Source organism: Mustela nigripes, chromosome 2, assembly GCF_022355385.1.
Source record: "Mustela nigripes isolate SB6536 chromosome 2, MUSNIG.SB6536, whole genome shotgun sequence".
Taxonomy (NCBI): domain Eukaryota; kingdom Metazoa; phylum Chordata; class Mammalia; order Carnivora; family Mustelidae; genus Mustela; species Mustela nigripes.
In genome coordinates, this window is record NC_081558.1 from 169,271,372 (window position 1) to 169,280,083 (window position 8,712).

The window sequence follows — 8,712 nt, forward strand, 5'->3', positions numbered from 1 at the left end:
TTGGAAAAGAGACTTTTTCCTGGGACTTGGAACCAAAGGGCTCTTAATTAACTGGAGTCCCCTAGAGAAGCAGAACTAATAGGAACACACACACACACACACACACGAGAAGCTTAATTCTAGGAGGCTGAGCAGTTCCATGGTTTGCCTCTGCAAACTGGAGAGCCAAGACAGCTGGTGTAAAAATTTAGTCTGAGTCCAAAGGCCTGTGAACTAGGAAAGCCAATTGTCTAACTCTCAGATTGAGGCCAAAGCCCTGAGAAGGAGCTGGGATGTGGGCCAGAGTGCAGCTGATGTAAGTCCCAAGATACTAAGATCTAAGAACTAAGAGCTCCAGTGTCCAAGGACAGGGAAAGATGGATGCCTCAGCTCAAGAAGAGAAAAATTGCTTTCCTTCCACTGCTTTGTTCTACGGAGTTCTCAACAGCGTGATGCCTGCCTACATTCGTAAGGGTGAGTCTTCTTTACTCAGTCTACTGATTAATCTCTCCCAGAAACATATCTGGAAATATAGTTTTACCAGCTATCTGGGCATCCCTTAGTCAAGTTAACACCATCACAGACTTCAAAGGGTGGAAAGGTTTGGAGTGATTCCTGGAGTGGGGTGACATTCTCCTGGCCATGTGGGGGCAATGTGGGAATGAGTGGAGGCAGTGAGCTTCTACTCTTTGCCAGCAGCAGGATAGCAGGGACATTGCCCTTGGCAGTCACCACAGAGCAGACAGGGCCTAGCTTCCAGAGCAGCCACCATCTGGAGCAGCCAGTAAGAGCAGTCCAAATTGAACTTTGGACAGGTTAATAAGTAGTGCCCCATCTAGAATGGGAATGGGGGAAGAGGTGACATCAGTGCACAGATAGCTTTGTCCAGCAGACTTCATAATTCACAAGCATCTTCAGCAGCAGGCATAGCAGGCTGGTGGCAAGAAAGAGGCCATGAGTTGAAGAATCTGAGGATCTTGTTTTGGTGTTAGTATCTTGGAAAACTTCCCAGAAATCCATAAAATCCCTGGGGGATTACTCCCTGGGGAGTAATTTCTGACAAGACAGTGCATAGGGCCTTATGTTATTATGATCTGAGTAAATAAAGAAGTGTAACTTGATTTGTAGTCATATATGGGAGAGAACAGGGGTAAGTGAGAAATACAGATAAATAATTAAGGTATTTTTGATTGATTTCTAGTTGGTTAGATTTTGTACATCATCAACACTTTGAAAGACACCTCTTGAGAATCAGACAGTTCTTGAGAACATGATCCCAAAGGTAAGTTTCTAGAAAATCAGTTGAACCAAATTTAAGACTTAAAAAAAAAATTAAAGGTGACTATAAAATTGACTTTTATTGTCACAATTACTTATTATGTTTATCAAGACTCTCAACTCCCAGCTGAAAACTTTTTGTAACTCTCGGTTTCAACAAAGTTTACTCATTTTAGAGCTAAAATAATGATTTTTCTTTGTTTGGCTACTGTGCTTCAAATGATAGACCTACAAATAGATTTTGTTTTTATTTGAAATAAAATTTCTAGCATTTATAAAGCATTGCACTTTACAGTACATTCTCTCATAACTATTTTACTTTACCTTACAATTACCTTGTGATATAATTTCTCTGTGTTCATTTCATTGTTATTACCATTATTCTTAGAACCATTCCTTTTTTAACATATAAAAAGAAGGGTCAAAAAAATTAAGATTTTCCAAAGATTATTAAAGTAGTGAAGATAGAGACCAACTATTCACTTAATAAAACTTTACTTTGATTTATAAAGGCCTCCGGAGTGTTGTTTTTAAATTTAGGGAGACTAATATATTAAAGCTTCCCAAAACTTATTATAGGCTACATTTTGAGACACATGTTAATAGAAAATAAGGACATTCGTGTTTGCATAGTTCCATTTGAAAATGCCTTTAATAAAGTTCTATTTACAAATAATTAGGGAAAAAGTATGGGTATGCCATATGAACTTCAACTGCATCTGCCTCATTGTTTACGAGAATGAGTAATTTTGTAAATTTACAAAATTTACAATAGTAAATTTTGATCAAACTTAGATCTAAATTATAAAAAAATTGAAAATAGTTTCTAGTTAAGCCAGAGTTATGCATACAAAACAAAATGGAGAATTGGAGCACAAGAGAGAACATTTTAAATCCTGAATTTCTCTTGGAAATTTTAGCAAAATTTACCTCAAAATTGTGGTTAAAGTGATTTTTAAGTTTTGTATTCACGTAAATATTTTGTTAAGTGATTCAACAAAGACTTATTGAATACTAACAGTGCCCTAAGCAATGCATTTTTTCTATTAGTGGAGAAAACAGTAGAAACCAAAAGAATAAAAATATGATATAATAACCAGAAATGATCCTTTCCATGAAGGTGAGGAAAGCAGTGAAAGAAGTGAATGACGTGGCAGGGGCTGGGGGCTGGTGGATACTATTGGATACAGTACTCCCAGGTAGGCCCTTCTGGAGGGAAGTAACATTTAAGAAGACACAGTGTTTGAAAAAGAAGAGCGTTTGAGGCAGAGAGAAAAGATCTTAAGACAAAAATTAAATTGGTGTATTTAAAAAAATACCAAGAGGGCCAGCGTGAACAAGATGAAGTGACAGAGAGCAACAAATGAAGTTGGAGGGACATAAAATACAGAACTTGTAAAGCATTCAGAGAGTAATGTTCAGCCACTGAAGAGCTCTGAGCAAGGATGAGGGATGAAGTGAACCATGCTTGTTTCTTCTGATTTCCTTGAAATTGAATTAAAAATTTACATAAAGCAAAATGAGAACATCTGAAGTACACAGATCAATGGCTTCTTATAAAAATAGACACCATGTAACCACCAGTCAGAATTATACGTTTAAAAGGTGACTGTAGGGAGTGACAGGGAAATTAAAGCAAAAGAAAAGAACATGGAGACTAGTTAGGAAGAAATGACTATAGTTTATGTAAAAGAGATCATGGCCGATTAAACTAGGATGGTAAATCCTTGAAGTGGTGAGCAACGGAAAGCTGGAAACTGCAATTTACATTTCAAGGTAGAGCCAATAGGCTTTTTCTTTTTTTCTGTACTGAATGCACATGCAAGGAAATAGGAAGTAAAACAGGATGACTCCAAAGCTGTGGTTCAGAACAACCGCAGGAGTAGTAGGTAGTAGGTAGTAGGTAGTAGTTAGTAGGTAGTACTGAGACAGAGAAAGGGTGATCGAGAGAGAAGCATCAGGGATCCTACTCTGGCACTTTGAGTTTGCCCTGCACGTTAGAATCACTGGATTCTAAAGCTCTAGGATGAGGTCGAATGAAATTGTCCATAAATGGTAAGATTACACAGAGAAGAGCAGAGGACAAAAAGAAGTAGAGTTAGCACATGCCTGGGAAGGAAAAGCTGAGGAAGTAGCCAGCAAAACAGGAAACTACAAAGTTTTGAAATGCATGAGTGTGAACATGCAATTCTCTGTGGAAGAATTCTCTGTGGAGCAGTTGTAAGGTGCTGAATTGTGCCCCGCCCCCCAAAAAATCAAACTTTGTTAAAAGTCCTAACCCCTGCACCTCAGAATATATATTTGAAGACAACCATCTGTACAATAAGGAGAGAGACCTCAGAAGAAACCAGCCTGCCAACACCTGGATCTTGGGCTTTTAGCCTCCAGAATTATGAGAAAATAAATTTCTGTTGTTTAAACTACCTAGTCTTGGGTACTTTCTTATGGCAGCCCTAGCAAACATGAATACAGGCAACATAAAGATCTATGGTCCTTTTCTGAATAATCGAGAGAGAAGGAAGGGAAATATTCTCCCAACCAGACATTCACAGATTACCTGCCTTTTCTCATATCTGTAAGATATTGCCATACCCTGGAAACCAAGTTTGAAGGTATATAAATGTGTGCCCAGACTTATTATTGGGTTTAATGTTAAAAGACTCTATTTTATTACCTAATCCTTAGGGCTAACCACTAGTAAAGATGAGCAAATCTTAAAAATGTACTATATGAAGTCCTAGGAGAGGATTCCTAGCCTTAGTTTAAAAAATAAAAGAAAGATACAATGAGAAACCAGTATGTTTAGGAAAGACTGCTAACTTTTTTCCAATATCCATTCTCCGCTACTTCCTTTCCCAAGTACTAACTCAAATAAGTTTTTGCTAGAACACATAGTCTGCCTTGTATCATGTGGTTAAGTTTTGACCAATAAGACATGCAAAAGGTCTTCCAAGATGTGTCCTTAATGGAAAACAACATGGAGTTTCCTCAGAAAGTTGAAAATAGAGCTACCCTAAAACACAGCAATCACACTACTGGGTATTTACCCCAAAGATACAAATGTAGTGATCCGAAGGGGCATGTGCACCTGAATGTTTATATCAGCAATGCCCACAATAGCCAAACTATGGAAAGAACCTCGATGTCCATCAACAGATGAATGGATAAAGAAGATGTGGTATGCGAACACACACACACACACACACACACACACACACACACAATGGAATACTATGCAGCCATCAAAATAAATGTAATCTTGCCATTTACAATGACATGAATGGAACTAGAGGGTATTATGCTGAGTGAAATAAGTCAATCAGAGAAAGACAATTACCATATGAGATCCCTGATATGAGGAAGTTGGGAGGCAGAGTGGGGCTTTGGGGGATAGGGAAGGAAAAAAAATGAAACAAGATGGGATCAGGAGAGAGACAAACCATTAGAGACTCTTAATCTCACAAAACAAACTGAGGGTTTCCAGGGAGAGGTGGGTAGGGAGAGGGTGGTTGGGTTATGGACATTGGGGAGGGTATGTGCTATGGTGAGTGCTGTGAAGTGTGTAAACCTGATGATTCACAGACATGTAGCCCTGGGGCTAATAATACATTAAATGTTAATAAATTAAAAAAAGAAAAAGAAAGAGAAGCATACCCTTTCAACCCTTTCCACTTTCTTGCAGTCTGGAATGTGGACATGATCCTTGGAGATTCGGCAGTATTTGGTAGAATGCAGCTTGCTGAGAATGGCAGAGCAACAAGAAAGAAACATGGTCCTTGATGCCATGAAGTGACCCAAGGGTCCTAGAAATAAACTTGTCTTTCTTGTCACCATTCTTTTTGGTGTTTTTCTTTTTTTCTGGTACTCATAGTCAGACTATCTTAACTATATCTCCAAAGGCACATTTTTGATGGTATAAACACATGCAATACAATGGAGGATGTTTGATTTTTCAATACTCATTTCAATAAAATTCAGATTTTGAATTTGGACACATACAGTAGTACAACTTGCATTACAAAACTCCATGGGACCTTATTCACATAGGGGTCCAGGAAATGGCACCCCTGGAGTTATACAGTGACCTGGAATCTGATGATATCTATTTAATACTAAAACTTCTTTCACTTCCCATAAGGATAAAAATTGTACTTTTAGAAATCACTGTTTAGGAAAAATTAAACATGTCTATAATAAATTAGCTTCACTTTTTACTAATCGCATTGGTATTTATTTACTCTTGAAATATCATAATGGATGTGTATAACACTATTCAGTGTACAAATTCTGCTTTTGATACATGTAGACTGTGAAAGTCTTACAGCAGCTGTGGACCTCCCCCATCCCTCACTCTGAGTCCAGGGTCAAGGAATTGGAGCTACTAACAGACTATTTGAACTGTGAGAATGTTCATATAAAGTGGGCAATTTACTGTTGTGTTTTAAATATAAGAGCTTTGGAATCAGAGACATAGGTTTCAGTTTCTTTTCCATTACTTACCCTGAGTAAGAATTAGGACTTCTGTGACCCTTGATGTTTAAAATGCGGATTCCCATAGTTGAGAAAGTCAAATCAGATTCATGTATAAGCACTCAATATAGAAACTGTCAGACAGGAAGTGCGCAGTACCTGCTAGCTATTATTACTGGGTATTCCACATTGTTAGTAATTCAGTGAATGATAATACCAACAGTCTCTGAGTTACGATTCAACAGATGATTTTTCAACTTTACAATGCTATAAAAGCAATACACATTCAGTAGAAACCATTATTTGAATTTTAAACATGGATATTTTCCCACACTAGTGCTATGCTGTACAACATTCACAACGCTGAGAAGCTACAGCTCACTCTCTGTGACATGATCATGAGGGTAAACAACTAATACACTTATAACTATTCTGTACTCAGACAACCATTCTACTTTTCACCTTCAGTACAGTTTTCCATAAATTTCATGATTCCATGAGATATTATTATACAATTGGCTTTGTGTGAGATGATTTTTCCCAACGGTAGGGTAATGTAAGCGTTCTGAGCATGTTTAAGGAAGCTAGGTTAAGCCATGACGTTGGGTAGTTTAGGTGTATTAAATGCATTCTTTACTTATATTTTCAATTTTTAATGGGTTTACTGAGATGTAACCCCATAGTAAATCAAGGGAGATCTGCAGACCTTCTTCATTTAGCAGATGAATACACTGAAACTGAGACAATCTGAATTATGACCCCAGGTGTTTTTCCACTTTTGCCAACTTAATTGCTAAATCCTTGCACTTCCCCATAAATGTCACAGAAAAAACACATTCTGACAGTGAGGCTTCTCATCCAAAGTAGCTGCTCTAACAAAATTCTTGCCATTATTATCTCTTAAACTTTGCCTTTCAAGTGTCTGCTTTATTTGGCAAGACTGGTATGCTTTTAAGCAAATAATAATGTCGATAACAAATGCAGAAATAATGTGTTTTATATTGAAAGCCTAATCGTTTAAAATAAATTACTTCAGATCAACCATTATTTTCAATAATTTCCCAATATTTGAACAGGTCTTAAATTGGGAAACTTTTTTTATACAGACATTGCACTGCTTCCTCACCAGAATGCTTCAGATATTTGCGTAGCAAGTAAAATACTCACAAATTACTATCTTTACACAGTAAGGAAGTATGTTTCCTTAACAGAGGAAAGGATTGAGAGTTTCAGGGTCAGATTTCGTTAACACTTAGCCAAGACCCTGAATATATAGTCACAAACATCCAAATCTTAATTTTTTTGAATAGAAATTAATTTTAGTTAAATATAAATCATCATCTTCTTAATTGAATCTACCCTTACATAAAGTACATGCCCAGTGAATGGTTTGTCAAGTGAGTGAAGAACTGAAACTCAAGTTTTGTTTGTTTGTTTTAAGTAGGCTCCACACTCAGCATGGAAACTGAGACAATCTGAGTTATGATCCCAGGTGTTTTTCCACTTTTGCCAACTTAATTGCTAAATCCTTGCACTTCCCCATAAATGTCACAGGAAAGCACATTCTGGCAGTGAGGCTTCTCAAGGCTTCTTGACCTTAAGGTCAAGACCTGAGCTGAGATCAAGAGAAGCATGCTTAACTGATGACTGAGCCAACCAGGCATCCTGAAATCCAAATTTTTCTTCATTGGGGAACTTACTCTCCTGCATAAAACAAAAAACTTGCTTTATTTTTATTTTTTGTCTAATTTTATTATTATTTTATTTTATTTTACTTCTGGCATCGTTAACATTGTGTTGAATCAGTTTCAGGTACACAATATAATGATTCAGCACTTCCAAATATTACTCAGTGCGCATCAGTGTTCTCCTTACTCCTGATCACCTATTTCACCCGCCCCCTCCATCCATCTCATCTGTGATAGCCATCTGTCTGTTCTCTAGAGTTAAAAGTCTGTTTTCTGGTTTCTCTTTTTCTCCTTTGTTCATTTGTTTTGTTTCTTAAATTCCAAAGGAGTGAAAAAATCATAGAGTATTTCCTCCACCTCCTCACCAACACTTGTTGTTTCCTGTCTTCTTGATTTTAGCCATTCTAACAGGTGTGAGGTGATATCCTATTGTGGCTTATTTTTTTGAAGTAATCAAACGGTGTGTAAGAGTGTGTGGTGAAAAGAAATTTTCATATTCATCCCTACACCTTCCCCATTTCAAAAACCAATCGTGTTTAGCCACTTCTGGCTGTCTTTCTCCCTCCTCAAAAACTGTACTATTAATATGTTAACTTTCAGCTTTTGGATCTTGCCTACTAACTTCTCATTATGGTAGAGGAGGCTTGAACTCTCTCTCCTTCCATCCCCCTCTTCCTCCACCTTAGTCCAGTGATCTCTACAACCTCAAACAACATCTTTAAATTCTTTTGTTCATCAATTATAGAAAGTGTCTCTTGATACCCTTCTCTGTTCAATCTGATATCTTCCCTCATTCCCTTCCACCTCCCTTCTTCCATCAACCATAACTTTACACTGGCACTTACTTTTTCTCTCATAATTATTTAAAATATTTTTGTATAATTTATCTGTTAGTGTATTTAAAAGTTGAGTACTAAGGAACTGTTTCTATTCATATGACTCTGTAGCTATTTTTTCCCGAAACATCAAGCAGTATAGAAACATTACATCTCCTTCTGTATACGTCAATACCTTGGGCTTCCAGGTGTCTCCTGTACAGTTCAAATAAGAGTTTTATTGCTTTTTCTTTAAGTTTCAATGGATCTTTCTTTTGTAATTTACCAGTGGTATTCATCAGAACCTTGAGTTCTTCTAAGCTCTAGTTCATTCTATCACTTATGTTCATTCTATCACCATCCTCCTAGAATCCACTTAAAGGTTTATAGTGAATATTAATGAAACATGAAAAGAGATTAGCACCATATCAGACACTACTAGTCAACATCAGTGTTACTGTATTATCAATATAATAGCATTA

The 8,712-nt window shown here is 37.0% G+C and overlaps 1 long non-coding RNA gene across 1 annotated transcript; it reads left to right on the top strand.

The window, feature by feature from the left end:
• The first annotated feature begins 355 nt into the window (after positions 1-355).
• On the top strand, positions 356-5,007 carry LOC132010221 (uncharacterized). Its single transcript, XR_009402199.1, has 3 exons — positions 356-453; positions 1,181-1,261; positions 4,940-5,007. It is a non-coding gene; the product is annotated as an uncharacterized LOC132010221 (long non-coding RNA).
• The last annotated feature ends 3,705 nt before the right edge of the window (positions 5,008-8,712 follow it).